General features: G+C 42.2%; 1 protein-coding gene across 1 annotated transcript in view; it reads right to left on the bottom strand.

The window, feature by feature from the left end:
- The window catches only part of CCDC178 (coiled-coil domain containing 178), a 1,033,935-nt gene that overhangs the window by 964,656 nt on the left and 52,674 nt on the right, over positions 1 to 16,605 (bottom strand). The window lies entirely within an intron of this gene.

The following is a 16,605-nucleotide window of genomic DNA, read 5'->3' as shown; positions in this document are numbered from 1 at the left end:
GCGCAGGCCTCAACCGTGGGCGGCGACGCAGCTGCTGACCTTTATGGAAGACCATGAGCTGGCTGACGTCTGGCGATGCCAGCACTCACACACCCATGAGGGCACCTGTGTCTCTGTGGCGGGTCCCACCTGGTCCAGGATTGACTACTGGATCAGGTCGAGTGACGTGGACACTTGGGTGTGCAGAGTGGCCCATCTGGCCAGGTCTCTTTCCGATCATGCTCCGGCGTTGCTGGAATTCTCATTACCCGATGAAGCGCACAGGCCCTTCAGCTGGAGGCTTCCCTCTGATGCACTCCGACACCAGGTCTTCTGAGAGACAATTAGCCCTGACATAACTAAATATTTCGAGCTAACCAGTGGAACTGTGGATTCCCCCTCAGTATTATGGGAAGTTTTCAAAGTGATAATCCGTGGTAAGTGCATCGCCAAGCAGGCGGGTGTGCTACGCTCACTCCGGGGAGATCTCAAACACTTGGAGGGGGAGATTCGGCGACTCGAATCTGAGTATTTTTAGTCTAACCGACTAGCAACCTTAGGACAAATCAAAGAGAAGATAGTAGAATTTGAGGAGGCCGCACACAGAGTGACACACTATTTGGGCAAAGAGGCATGAGCCCGACATTAGGGGGAGGGCTAGTGAATATATCAGTGAACTTCCTAACGGCGACGATGAGGTGATTGCCAGTCAGAAGGCAGTACAAGCAGAAATGCTTGCCTTTTATACTGCTTTGTACTCGGCGAGGCAATCGGCGGCACACAAGGACATGCACCCCTCCTTGAATCGATAGAATTAGCCTGGCTAAGCAATGTACAGCGTAGTTATCTCAACGAGCCGTTCTCAGAAGAGGAGGTGATCGGGGTAATTCTGGCCATGCCCGGGGACAAGGCTCCCGGGCTGGACGGCCTCACAGCTTCATTTTACAAGGAATATGCACCGCTTCTTGTACCCCACCTCCTCAATATGTACGAGAAATCACTGGTATGGGGCACACTTCCTCCCTCTGGGAGGCACTAATTGTTACCATTCTCAAACCAGATAAAGACCCGCAGCTATGTGATTCATACAGGCCATTGTCGATGATTAACCTCGATAATAAAATACTCGCGAAACTGTTGGTTACCAGACTGCTCCCTCTGCTGCCATCGGTGCTAAGGCCGGATCAATGTGGCTTCGTACCTGGACGGAACACCTTTCACAACCTCTGCACCTTTTTTGCGACCATGCAGATGGTGGATCATTCCCTTCCCGCTGCCGCCGTCTTATTGGACGCGACCAAAGCCTTCGATACCTTGGAGTATATGTACCTGTTCCCGCTCCTCTCCATCATCCCCTTCTTCCTAAAAAAGTCACCTTGTTTTACTCTGCCCCTACAGCGAGACTGAGAATAAACTGTGTTTTGCCCCCCCTCCATCCCGATGGCTTGGGGTACACAACAGGGGTGTCCGCTCTCCCCCCTCCTTTTTGCGGTGGCGACAGAACCACTCACGGCTCGGCTCCGGCAGCATCATGCTCGGCGCGGCCTAGACTTTACCCCCGGGTGGTACTGGTATCCATGTACTCGGACGATGTGACCCTATATGTTCAATACCCGGAGCAAAACCTGGATCCCATCATTCAGGAAATCATCTGGTTTGGTGGCATTTCGGGTCTTACCATCAACTGGGGAAAGTCCACTATCTTTCCGCTTACCCCCGCCACAGAGCCATTTCAGTCGGAGTTTCTGCTCAAATGAGCAGACTCCCCGGTGAAATACCTGGGGATATGGCTCAGCCGGAACATAACTATGGCAAGCTCATGGATTGACTGGAGAGCAGGCTGAATAGGTGGGAGACACTCCCTCTGTCACTGGTGGGCCAGCTGGCCATCGCCAAGATGGTTGTTCTCCTGAAGTTTTTTATGTGTTTGTCAACCTCCCCCTCCATCTCACTGCTGAATTCAAACAGCGACTATGCTCAAACTTGATATCATTGGCATGGGCGGGTATGCAGCCCCATATCGCATGGCAGATGCTTACACTGCTGATCGAGCAAGGAGGCATGGACACCCGAGATATGGAACTGTATTATAACTGTGCACAGGCCCAATTTGGATACCATTGGGTATACCCAACCCTTTTCATGGCACACACCGCCACTGAAACTGATCGAGCTGCCTCCATACCACTCCACATGACACTGTATGGACCAGAAAGCAGTCCCCGAGCTGAGGTAGATCCGGTAGGCTGCACAGTGTGGGCATGGGGCGAATTTAGGCGCATGGCGCTATTGGAGGCACTCTTTGCCCCCTCAATACCACTTACAAGACACCCAGGGATGCCCCTTACCGCGGAAACGGGGGTGTACCAAAGGCTGCGGTCGCTACAGCTTCAGACGATGGGAAGAGCATTTCCTCATGGCATATTCGTTGCCATAGACATTGCGCTCGGGGACAACAACACCATGATGCTAGACAGGCTAATATATTATCAACAGAGAGCAGCGTTGCGTGCATTTTATGTCTCCTTCCCAGTGGCACCACCAACGTTTCAAGTACTAGAGGATTTCCTGACAAATCCATCACCGCAGAAACTTATTACCCATCTTTATACCGAAATGCAACGCGTCGCCGATATGTGTTCCCCCTGCGCAGTGCGAAAGGGAAAAGATTCTGGGAGGACCGTTTGAAATGGCGCGTGGGTTTACTGCTACGCGCAAACAAAGGAGATGTCACCGAACTACAGGTTGCGCCTTATCCTTTTCAAGTTCCTTCACAGGTTGTATAGGACCCCTATGTGGCTGAATAAAGTAGGATTAAGTGATGATGCGTGGTGTGGACGTAGCCGAGCGCCTGAGGCCTCCTTTTTACACCTGGCCTGGGAGTGTCCGGCAGTTGGGAGATTTCGGGAATGCATTTTTGATGCACTAGACTCAATGCTTGACTGTGGAGTTGAGCGCTCCCCACTGGTGGCCCTCCTGGGGTATGTGCGCAGAGTGTCTGTGCAGCACAGAAAATTGGTGACTTTGTTGCTGCTTCTGGCAAAGCATTGAGTAGCAATCTGCTGGTGCCTTAAGCGAAGCCCGAGAGTGACTGAATGGCTGAGGGATGCGGTGTTCTGTCACAACCACCTATCCAACTACTGAGAGCTCATGCCCGCACAGTCCCCCCCGGTGAACATATGGGCACCATTGCTAAGTTATCTCAACTCCCACACCCTAAATCATAGGGAGGCTACCTCTGAGGAGATACAGGCACTGCAAAAAGATCAAGCAAATCACAAATAGGGGCGCAGAACATGGGTTAATTACTGGCACCGATCAATCCGCGAGATCCAGTGAGTATTCCTCGCCTACTTCCTTCTCTCTTTCGCCCCTATGTATTCCCTCTTTCCCCTCTCTCTCTGTCTTTTTATAGAGGTTAAGCGGCACCTGGAAATCCCCAGAGGAGCCAGTTGATATTAATTAGTGGGACGTTATAATGATATGTGAACTAACGGCAAGTTATAATGGGTGAGGATAACGATTACTGCTTGATAATACTGCTTGTTCCTCCAAGGAACAGTGTACGTAAGCACCATGCCATGTAATTTGTTTGTCTATGTGAAATTTAATAAAAATAAAATTTAAATAAATAAACAGAAAGGAGCTAGGGAGTTATAGCATGTGTTGAATTTGTTCATGACCATAACTGGGGAAGAGAGAGTAAGAATTAAACAGGACGGCAAGGATGATAAAGTGGAGGGGAACTTGCTGGCATGGTCAACAATGATACATTCTCTGCAGGCCCAATCGAAGACCAGAGAGAATAGCTCTGTGGAGGGCCCTTGACATATGAAGGATACCTCCGATTTAAAGAAAGGAGCAGACCGAGTCTCAAAGAGTTCTATAAGGTATACTAAGCGTCTGAGGGGGGTGGGGGGAATTAGGGGGGAACGTTGACATTTGGCAGAACTGTTGTTCAAAGAATAGCGAGTTAGCAGGGAAATGAGGACCCGAGGGACTAATAATAGTTGAAAATGCTTGGATATCCTGTGAATGTTTATACAAATTGTTATGATTATATATTTAGGAACAATGCAAAATGTTCCCCCTGGTATGGACAACAGTCTATATTCATGATAATACTGCAGTATGTATGATGTTATCATAAAATGTCAATAAAGTTGTTTTAAAAAAACAAAAACAAAAAAAAACATAACTGGGGAAATTCAGTGGTGTTATGGGTTTGAGACAGAAATATAATTGGCAAATTTCTGGAGGGGTGTTAGTTTTTGTTGTCGAACCATAATATTGTTTTATCTGTGTTTTACAGTGCTTGCACTACCCGAAACACAAAATTTTTAATTGTGCTTTTTCAATAACTTTCTGTTTTCTTTTTAAGGCACATTATCAGTTGGACACAAGCCCACCTCCCAGGCAGGCCCAACTGCATACAGTGTGCACGAAGGGGACTGAAACCGGGAACGGACCAGGAGAACGCCCCGAACCCAACCACACATCTGTATATCCGTCCCTCACCCAACTGTCCATGCAACCAACCACATCATTGTAGAGCGCCTGATGAGCATGGCCAACCACAGCCCTGATGATTTTAAACTATTTTTTTTTTTACTCAAAAATGTCTCAAAGGTCTAGATTTAAATTATGTTCATTTTATTGAAACATGACCATTTGCTACAGTATGAATGTTTTGATTGTTCCCAAATAATAGTGTTTTTCTTCATCCACTCTCCTCGTCTCGATCCTTTAATATTTCTTATAGTACTGCCTTATATTTGTATTCACTTTTTGTATTTGTGAAATTCATTAATCCAGCAAAAATCATGAGCTCTGGTAAACAACATCTGTTTCCAAATACAAGGTGGTGATTGTGCTCTATTGAATCTTTTTTAATTTGCAAGTTTACTACCTATTAAATGCATTTACTAATATTTTGTGCATTTTTCAAGCTTACATGTTTGTCTATCCTCCTTTATGGCCAGGAAATAGTAATCTGGTCTCCCATTTTTTCTTTGAATTTTCTTTTCACTGCACAAAACTCTCAAGTCTGGGAAAATTCCCAGAGCCCACCAACACTTTATTTAAACGCTAATATCTCAAAACTACTGAGTGGATTTACACTAAATAAACCAGACATTTTCGGAGTAAAGTTCTACTTTCAAGCCACGTTTGGTGTATATCTGTACATAATTTTTTGATGTAGAGAAAGTAAAATTTCTTGTGGGAGATAAAATGGTAAATTGTGTCTTTTTTGACCCACCTCATTTTAACTTTTACTCCCTGACCTACCAGAAAGAAGCCTGGCATGTCAAAACTGAACCCACTTCACTGGGAGGGGTGCCAACATATGAATATTTGTCAAACAGCACTATAGTTATAAGCAAATCAGAACAATTCATTTTCAATCATGACTATATCACCAACGTCCTAATATATATTCCATGTTCAGGTGCTGTTCTTACACAAAAATACTATAACACAGTGGGGATAAGGGGTGTTTGTAGGTTCAGCATACGAGCCCCAAAGAACATCAAATGAGAAGATGAGGTATGCAGTTCCTGTGGAGGAGGAGAAAGGAGGCTGGGTCAGTCAACACGCCTACCCAAAGATGGAGACAGGGTTTCCCCCAATTTGGGAAGTGTGGCCCTTCATCATAGGGCTTGCTCCTCGTCAGGCCGGTACTGCAATGCCTGAGGGGCACCATATGAGGGGCTCTTTGTCTGAGATCTTTTTCCCAAGCCATCTGGTGAGGTGCGGGTATGGGGCCTCGTAGTGTAGATGTGGACAAAGTATGTGGTGAGATGGTGTGTGGAGGGATAAAATGAGGTGCAGTGGTGCTCGAAAACAAATTTAATCTGTGAGCTCACTGGTCTCAATTAAAAACATCAATGGTGTAAACGCTGATATATTGGTCAGAGGTGGCTAAACATGAGTGCTCAATATGTTTCTTGCCTGAAGTGTAGTAAATCACGTGATGATTCTTCAGAACCAAAAATACTACACTATCTAAACAGTGGTGGTTACTACAGGTGAACAAAACACTCTGCAACCTAACAATGAGGTACCTTTTATTATGTCTCGAATGGACAGACCTATACAAATAAAAACAGGGGAAATCATAATTAAAAAATAGACAATTAACAAAGCAGCCTCCAAAGTAAAATGCACACCAAATCACATGCAAGGGTGGTTAGTGCAACTCAATGGTGTGTAGCCGGATAGCATCAAAAGAAGCAAAATGTGACAAACGTGACGCATATCATGGTGCTAAGGTGAAGGTGGTAGTAACCCACCACCGTCAAATGATTGCAGCCAGAGACTCACCCGAATTGGGTTAAGGTCAGGCTCCCTCGAGTGACAGGCAGAGGATGTACGTTACTAAAGTTAGCGTCCTGACGGTCAAAATCAAATGAAAATATTGCCAAGATTAAAGGGCGAGCAATAGGTATTGTTAAAAATGGGCGTACACCGTGCGGGCGTAGAGTAGAGCACCCAAGTGAGCGGTCGTACTTACAGTTAAGCTGGGAACCGGTGCCGGGAACCTATCCCTCAAGCTGTCTGCTTTCGTTACACAAAATACAGCAGCATAAAAACCTTTATTTCATAAAAACCCATGGAATATGACAATATTTCATGCGTCCATGTGAAATATGGGTTTCATCATCAAAATGACATCTCCAAACCACTCTGCACAGCTTTACAGTTACCCAATGTTCAATCACTATTTTACTCATGAAAGGTTAGGAAAACTTAGACATTGCAGCTCACAGCATCAGCAGCCTCACCCTTCTACCGACAGGGTGGGTTAAACAAAGCGTTGGGTACCTTTTTTCTAAAATTCTACAGTATTAACTACGTAAGAAATGAATACTCCATTATTTCACTTACTGTTTTCAATAAATATCCACCATTTTGAAAACAAGACATTTTCAAGCTCTCACAAAATAGAAATGCAATACAAAGAAACAAAACTGATAGCGTAGTATGTTCCCCGATTTGCCACTGTTCGTGCTTTCCTCTAATAAATTCAAATGGCTGATGTGCAGGATATTGGCTGTGTGTCCCCCAAATGACGGGGTCCTTGAGTAAATGAAGAAAGCCTTCACAGGACAATATTGAAATTGAAAACCATAAAGGTTTATTCTTAATTTAGAATAATTACAGAAGGCAAAAAGTAGTTAGTTAGATTCAAATCAGCTTTAACAATGCATGAATATAAATCCAATTTTAAGTTCATAACATCAGGGAAATAGCCATAACCAAATATAGTTCAGTGATGAATTAACTTAAATCTACTCACTTCATAAGTCAAAGAAGAATAATCAACAAGAGGACCGACATGACGTCTGCATCCAAGACAGAGATTAATCAGCCGGCAGTCAAACATGGAGACAGCTCAGTTTAAAATGCAAAGAAGTGTCTAATTACAAAGTCAGAGAACAGTCCAACATGGGGAGTGCTAGGTATGAAAATAAGACAAAGTCTGTGTTTGTAGAAAGAAGCAAAAGGTTGGGCACACATCCCAGAAAGGGCATATTATATAGTTTCGTAGAAGTGAAAAACAATGCACTCAGAATAGCGTGAAGTAGTATCATACGGTTGTACTAACAAGGATACATGGCATAAACCAATCAACATTGTGGAGATTGTGATACCTGAAATATTTTACTTTAGGATATGCTTAAATGGTGAATAAATGTAAAATACCCAATACCCTACAACCAAGGGAAATTATATTGCACTATTGAAGCAGACCGAGCAATAAAACCATTTAGAAATTAATGAATTTTACTTGTAGCTTATACAACAGCACCATTGCATATTGGAACACATGTGAACATCTCAACATGGCTTCTTCTTAAGGCACACAGATAAATACACTTTATTCAGTACAACAAAACAACATCATGAAATGAATCCCATTTTGATTACTTTATGAAAAGGAAAAACACAGAAGGGTAACATGCATGTAAGAAACTTCCTCATGCAATTTTAGAAGCCACATGTTCTTCTGCAACTTTAAAATGGTTGTCAGTGCAAACAGGCAAATGCTCAGTGAGTTAAATTTATGGCCTAGTTAAGCTAGCTAAAACAAAAGGAAATAAACATTATTTTTTAATTATTGTAGACGCATTAATACCATCTTGCAGTTCTAGTGACATTTACTAACCACTGGCCTCAGGCCAGGTGGTTTATGATGTCACCAAATCACGAGGATGACAACATAGGACAATACTGCACAGTTACCTTTTATGTAATTTAAGATTAGCAAAAAATAGATTATATTTTAAATCATTGTTGGTTTTAGTTTATTATAATTTTTTACTAAAATGTCTCTCCTTTCTACACTGCTCTGAAAAATGGTAACCAGTGCCTAAACCTGTATTTTCAAGTGGATTTTATATGTGCTGAAAAGTACAGGTAAATGTATTTGACTACATGATAAAGTAAGAATGCGTGCACTTTCACCACAGTTCCATAGGATTTTTCAGACGGCCCCTTTGAGACAGCACAGGAAATTCCCTCAAGTATAAAATATGCAAAAACACAACAGGCCCAACTGACAACTTTTTAGCTCGTCTCAGTTACACTACGGCCTTAATTATAACTTGGTGATAACTGTATTGCTGTTTTGACATTCAATAAATAATTCTTCCCTGTGGTTTGTCATTTATCAGTTGCAGTAGTTAATGGTAGTTACGCGTTTTCCTCTACAAATGGGGTATAACATGGGGGTTTTGGTGCTTACAACACTTCATATTTACAACGTCTGCTTCACCAGGTACATTTTGTCAGGTTTAAGCTTCCGAAATGTATCCGGTGAAAAATCCAGTTTTCTACCATATGTCATGTTAAGTGTATTTATAAAGCGCACATCTCACCTGGGAGGGTAGGGGGTGGGAAGCGGGGCGGGGGGGGGGGGGGGGGGGGGTGCTGAGGCCTATTTGAAGAGCCAAGCTTTCAGTTTCTTAGACTGAGTTGGTGGCACTAATGTCAAGCGGGAGTTCCTTCCAGGCTAACCCGGCACCGTATCACACATACTCATAATTCCAAAACCCGTGCAAACAGTGGTTTGCAAAAGTGCTGGAATTTTACGAGTCGCGCATAATTTAAGGCTTGTGGTGCAAAATGTAACATTTGTTGGTTTATATGGCAGATCCAAATTCGAGGAATTAAGATTTGCCGACATTTACTTCCACAGTTTGAAATGATGACAATAGAAAATCCAGAAGTGGGCAGTCCTGACTTGTAAATGAAGGTTAGGGGCAGGAAAGTGGTCATTAGGAATGGGGTGAACGTCAATACAGCCATGATTGCCTCCTATATTGTTCTACTCTGTTTCCACAGGTACATTTACTCCTAAATAAGATGGAGTAAGAATGGAAACATGGTTCGTTACAACACCATTCTTTCAAGGAGTGCAATGAGAGTGTTTACATCAAATGTAAACATATTTTCACTGAGCTTAACATTTTACTAAAAGCTGTATTTGCATATGCAGATTGTTGCTACACCTACACCTGTACTTCCAGCAGACAGGCCACAGGAGTATGTCTACTACAGAAAATTAGATGCAAATGGAAATCGATGTTTTGTGCATATTTTTGTTCGTTTACATGGAAGTGTTTTGTCATCCCGTAAAATGTTGAAAGGCAGGCAAATTGCTGGCGGAAACATGAAATGCTCATTTTTCCACATCTATTTCATAGAGGTGGGCAAGCCAGGGAAAAAAATCGAGCCAGGTTAAGTCAGATGCCTGGCTCTGGCTCAGCACGAGGTCTTTTTGGACCCTAAAGCCAAAAACGAGCTGAGTTTTCATGTGGCTTCTGCCTGCTACCCACGCTCTAACTTCTTGTGCCAAGAATTGACCACAAAGCAGTGACCTTCGATGAAAAACGCACGAGGGAAAGAGATATCCAAATATTGTCTGAGCCGCACAATGTGAAAACAGAATACCTGGAATGAGTGCCAGCTTCCCCACTTAATTAAACAGTATGATCCTAGGCAAATATTTTATTTCACATGCAGTGATACCCCCACTGGTGGGTTTAGCTCCCTTGGTACCTACTCATCCCAAACCTGCTCCTGCGGCTATCATCTCCAAATAAACCCTTTCTAGACCCTAGACTCACATGTCCACCACTCAAATTAATTTCATATTTCCATATACTAATTCACCACTAATTCTGTTTGGGTTCCGGAGTAGCGCTTTGATGCCTCATCAAGGGTACCAAGCTGTTTATAAATGCAAACCCTTCCCTCTTCTGTCCCTCCACTATCCTTTTCAACCCAAATATCACCCACATGTCCGCCACTCAAATAAATTTCATATTTCCCTATACTAATTCATCATTAATCCTTTTTGGGTTTTGGAGCAGCGTGCTACTCTCCAAAAAGAGCTTTGACGCCTCATTAGGGGTAGTAAGCGCTATATAAATGCAATTACAATATTATGATACAGATACGTGAGTTCAGGATGTGCGCTATACAAAACATCCTGTTTTTGATTTAATGGATTACAATATTACTCCATATTTAATAATAATGTAGGCCACGTGTAGGATGAACAAACCAATTGACTTGCCTCTTACTTCACTAGTGGCATTGTAGACAGGGCTGGGGGAGGCATAAATGTGTCTAATGTCATGTTTGGAAACTATCAATTTTAATAAATACTTCTCAATACAGTAATGTATTAAGGTAAATCATATACTATTTTGCATTGTGGAGAACCTTTATCATATTTTTACAAGATGTGTGTACATGATTTACATGCCAAATGTTGTCAAGGCTCTGCTTGTGCACGGGCTCTTAGATCCAAGCCAGGCTCAGCTCCAGATCGACACCCTCAGTTAAATTGTTAGTTCGCACATCTCCAATTTTCAGGACTACTGTTAATCGTCCCAATGAATCTGTAATGTATATATATGGGTGACCAAACTGCACACGTATGTATCAGCAAATAACAAACACACCTGTATTTTTGCTTTTTTTAGTCTCTCCTCGATTATACTTGCTCAACATGCACTTGGTTCAAGACGCAAGTCATATGATATCGCCATTAGTGTCTTTAAAAAACTCAAGGTAAAAAAGTATGCTAAAGCATGCAATAAGCATCTGCAGCATATTAATCTCATATCATGTTCACATCGCGTCTTACCCTCATTTTAATACGTGGTTATGCTGAAGCAGTTTTATTAATCCTTAGCTCACAGTACAAGTAATTGAAAATGTTCTAGAAATATATGTTTTCCAGTAACAAGGTGCTCTTGCTCTGTAGAGGGTAAGGTTGCCTGATTTATTTCCCACGCACCACATTTTGTGTTCTTGTTGGGCGAGCCTGGCCACCATATCCTGGTTCAACTTAATTTATGCTTGTGCTATGTGAAAGATGTTATTTAATTCAATCTTGTTGTTTGCTTCTACTTTCCTCTCAATTGTTTTAATTACTTTTGGGTTCCTATTAGGTGCAAGGGAATGCTCGATCTCGTTGCACCAGGAGAAGTTGGGTTCCCTTTGTGTTTCTTTTGTTGCTAGTCTTTCTTTGATTTTCTTCTCTGATGTAGTTGTCTCTGCCCATGCGCCTTATTTCAGAAGATGTGCAGGGGTTTTATAACGTTCCCACATGCAGGGTGGTACACTAAAGTAGTGCCTAAAGAAAGCCCATATCTGACTGGCAACAACACTGCCATAAGCAAACTCCAACCATGCAGCAGGAGTTTTGTCAGTTAACATAGTAAGTTGACCTCATCTTGCTTACTCAAGCACAGACCTTCTCTCCTCAAATCCACGTTTCCCTCTGCCACAAATTTGCACCCTCATCTCTGATCAGCCTCACTACCATCAATGAGCTCTATTACTGCTTGTACAGTTAAGTAAGATCACACTTACTTATGTGTCTCTCAATTGGTATGTTTGTCAAATAATGAGTGGTCCCTCCCTAAGCATTGCCTGGACATCCATAATAGCAGTCAAGTAGCACGTCTGTATCTCTTATTTATCACCAAGTCCTGGACTCATGACACATTTGCACCCTAATTGGCCATGATTTCTCCCTCTGCTCAACAAAACTGGGGATATCTTAATCCCCAGTCATTTTATTGGGTTAACTAATGGTATGTATGACTCTTGATCCCTTTCCACATGCTGAGCTGACTGGCCTTAAATTCTCCATTGATCCTACTTGTTCACTTACCTACATTCTAGCATATTATTTTCCTGGCTCAGCTAAAAATGATGGGAATGTATTAGTTGAGTTTCTGTCTCCAGTCCAGCTTGGCTACTCTCATTGTCTCCTCTTACGAGGTTTCAACATTAGAGCAGAAAATTCTGCTTGCCTACAAACATTCTGTTTCGTCAACTCAAGTGCAGCTTTTGACCTAATCCAACACATGACCGGCTCCACACATATGCCTACCATAGACCTTCCTTTTACCCAACAAGACTCGGTAGATTGTGTGCAGACCCTCAACTCTACCATGGACTAACCACTCATCCATACTCTTGATCTAGCTTCTTCCCACACTCTCCCATTCTCAGAAGCTTCTCTCTTGATCCATACACTGCCTATGAGTTCCACCTCCTGGCAATGGCAATTGTATCAACTCTAACATATGTCTGCAATCTTTCTATGGTTAAGTTGTCTGTAATCTTTGACTGGAAACAACTGCTTGTCATCCCACTATTAAGGAAACCATCTGCGAATTAGTCACCTTAGGCAATTTTTGATCCATATCACTGTACTGTTTTAATTAAAATCCTTGAAAAAAAAATGTATTCCCAGCTGTCTTCCTTCCTGGAATCCATTCTTGATGCCACACAGGTAGCTTCCCATCGACTGCACAGTGCAGAAACAGCCCTTGCTCCCACATCCTGGATGTCCATGGCTCTTATTATATCATGGGGGCTCGGGAGCTCTTATGTTACTTTGCCTGTCCTCACCCATAGATGTGAAATCGCACAACATTTTTGTATCAGGTCTACACCATGCCAGAGTTCTAAACATAGCTCTGGCCACTATTGCTGACTAGCTAAATGATCGCTCCAAGGCCATCTATCTTCCAACCTTCCACTCTGGCTTTAGAAAACGTACGCTGTCACTTAAGGCTCATTTCTCACCTCTATGCCCATCAATGTAATGTCTCTCCCCCGTCAAGCTAATTTTCTTTTTGGTTGCTGACTTTTAAATCTTGCTCCAACTGGTCAATATCCTAACAATTGCACCAATTTTCAGAACAGTCTAATTCTAATAATCTGCTGGATGAGTCACAACTATTTAAAATTCAATACAGAAAAAAATGAAATACTGATCGTCAAAAAACATACTTCAGACTAGCCCAGTCACTGGTGAACCCTACCATCAATGCCCCATCATTCTGTAATTTCGTTTTTTTTCCTTCCCTCTCATCAAACACTCAGATTACCACTGATGGGCCAATTACGATTTCTGGTGGAATTGCTTCAGCCTAACACCTTCTCATAAACGAGGCCGACGATCTACGGATGCAACTAAACACTGTTTGGTCGCATTCTAACATTTCCCTATGGGAGCATGTGTTACGGCCGTAACGTGGCCATAGTACATGCTACCATAGGATTAACTATGCTGTAAAAGCGATAGTGGTTCCTTCAGACAATTTACTGCATACTGATAGCACTGAGTCAGGGATCTTAGACTGCATTCGCAAAAGCGTCAATGGTCCTAGGAAACTCACAGTCAGGCATATAAATCCAGTCATCAAAATGTTTATGTAGAAGTAAAACAAATAATCAATAAACATAAATGGTTCTCCAAAAGTAAGTGAGATGGGACAGTACATCAGAGCTGTGATCGAGTGGTGACAACATACAACTATTCTTAATAATCAAATTATTGGCTGCAATATACAATGTTATTAAATATTTATTAATAAACTCTCTTATCCGTCTACATTATTGGTTTGAAAAATTGCAGTTACAAACTGAAGAAATAGTCAAGGTTTTTATTGCCATTGTCTGTTAGACTCACTGAGGATCATCTAACTTTCCACAAATCTCTGAAAAGGTTAAGTTTACAGTAGTCCTCTACTCTTTCAATCTAGACCCCACTAGGTTATTTCTCTTGTTAGAGCCAGGATGCCCTTCAGTGTGACAGCATGATTGAGAAATTCCACAGCATAGAATAACTATGAGCTTTTTCAAAATCCACTGGATGTTTAATCTAGGTGTCCCACCATCAGGCCCTTCATCAATTTTAACCAATAAGCACTCTGAAAAATGGTGATGATTTTCTATACCTTGCATTATTGTTTGTAATGCCCCTGAACAAAATGTTTTTTGAACAAAGAGAGGCTTGTGTCGAAGATAATTCCCACTTTCTTGGCTTTCTCCAATATTGTTAGTTGCCAGTTGAATGGTGGGAGGGCGGGAGGGATGATGGATTCCACAACAACATTTGGCTCTGTTTCAACAGAGTAAACTTTCTCTTACTCAATGGTAGGCAACATGATAATGTTCACCCAGGACCCCTGTACATATTCCAGTCAGATATATACATTTGGAAGTTACCCAATTTTGTTCTAGCACAAGCACCAAAGGTTGAATATAACTGTTAAACAACAGCGAAGATGCTGAGGATATCTGTGGAATCTGATTTGCACTGTTTGGGTAGAGCCTTCTCTCAATCCAATGCAAACCTGCTGGCTGAATTCTGAGAAGAAATAGACTCTAGGGTACTTTCAGATATCTTCATCAATTCCTTCAGGAGTATTGAAGCTGCTTTTTGACCTTCACCTGGGATGATGAGGGCATCCTCTCTGATGTTTGCCAAAGGAAAGTCTTTACTTAAAGCCTAAATTCAGACTGACTATAATGTAGCAGGTGATTTACCTCTACATAGTATGTGAACGGGTTTTTCTAATATTTTAATGGGTAGAGAAAGGGGTAGAAGACATTAGAGTGAGTTAACAAGATTAATGTACTCTCTGGAGGAGTCAGGGCTTTAACAAAACTATTTTTGGTCTATATTACAGGAAAAAGGACTCAAGTAAAAAAAAAAAGTGTAGGGTCATGTGCAAGACCACTGAGTATTTAGGGACCAGAGATGTTATAGCAACAATTCAAGACCAGGTGAGGTTTGGTCATAGTATCAATTCATAAATCATAAAATAAGAACAACTGCCACCCTCCAAGGGATAGCTGAAATTTAGTCAAAATTCACCAAGGGCCATGCCAGCAAGATCATAGATTTGTGATGACACATGGTACACTGTTGAATGTAGGTTTAAATGGGTTTATTTATAAAAGTTACAACTCTAAAGCACAGACGAACCACCCCACCGAACATTAGCTGTTACAAGTTCAGTCCCAGCAATAATGAGCTCTTCCAAATAACATGGGGAATCTCCTACTAACAGTGGTTCTATTTTACCTCACTAACACCATAGGCATACACAGCAAAATCCAGAATGCATAACATGTCATGACAAAATCCATATTTCTAGGTAAATTACACATAAATGTACAGAATTCATGGGTGAGCAATGATAGACCATTTAGGCCCAACTGAAAAGTTATACAGAGTGCCTTTGTGGAGATCAAATGAGGTTTTGCTACTTTATCAAAATTATTCTCTTTGTGAGTGGGGATAACTCCAGTGTTCTCTGCTCGCTCATCCTCCCCGGATACCCTCCTCTGTATCTGGATCTTGTCCCCCAAGAGCATTTAACATCCTCTGCAGCAAACTCTCCAAGGCCCATCAAATATGCCTCATACTTTTCAAGAAGTAGACCCAGGCATTAGCAACTTGCTCCCTTAGCACATGTGCCTCTGTTTTAATGAAGACTAAACCTGCATTTTCCCATTGTATTACTCATTTGTCTAACAAGAAAGTAAGAAGCAATGGTATCTGAACTGAAATATCTGCTTGGACATACATTCTGAGCTAAAAGATGAGTATCATTTCATCAGCAATGAAGGTTGTCACCTGCATTGCCTAATAGACTTTTAAGATGTTATCAGAATGGGTGGACAGAGAGACCAGTGCCATCACTGGGAGATTCCAATCTTCTAAGAGCACCAAGAACACACACAGAGAAACTGCTTCCCCGCTGGGCAGCTCTAATTGGGCCCAACTTTCTGCTGAACTATTGCTGAACTAAACCTTTCTCTACCATTAATCCACATGGCCACTGGGTAGATGAGAGATAAGTGGGGAATACAGCAGCTAAAGTGTGACAAAGTATCACTCTGATGCGAGGAAGAGAAGGACACTGACCCAGACACTAAAGAAAAGGGAGAGATGAGGGGCTTCTAGATGAACTCTGATGTAGGACTGGATGGTAGGTAGCTATGGGGGCCAGAGAGGTCTGGCCTGCTGACTGCAAAAATACTGCAAACACTGCTTTAGTGGCATAAGTATATGCAAGACACGTCAAAGGCAGCCCAGTTGTCAGAAAACATTAAACAAACACACACTAGCTTAAATAAGCCCCAGCAGACTAGTGGGACCAGTGGGGAAGATGGATGAGAAGGGCCTGTGTAGGAAAATAGACAAGGTACCTGAAATGCACTAAGGGAAACTGTAGTTACAATGCTCATGGGAAATGCTTGTGTAGCAGCAATGTATACTCCAATAGAGGCACACAT

Source organism: Triturus cristatus, chromosome 5_1 (assembly GCF_964204655.1).
Source record: "Triturus cristatus chromosome 5_1, aTriCri1.1, whole genome shotgun sequence".
In the NCBI taxonomy this organism is placed as follows: Eukaryota; Metazoa; Chordata; class Amphibia; order Caudata; family Salamandridae; genus Triturus; species Triturus cristatus.
Note: the sequence above shows the minus strand (reverse complement) of the source record. Positions and strands in the feature narration are given on the sequence as shown.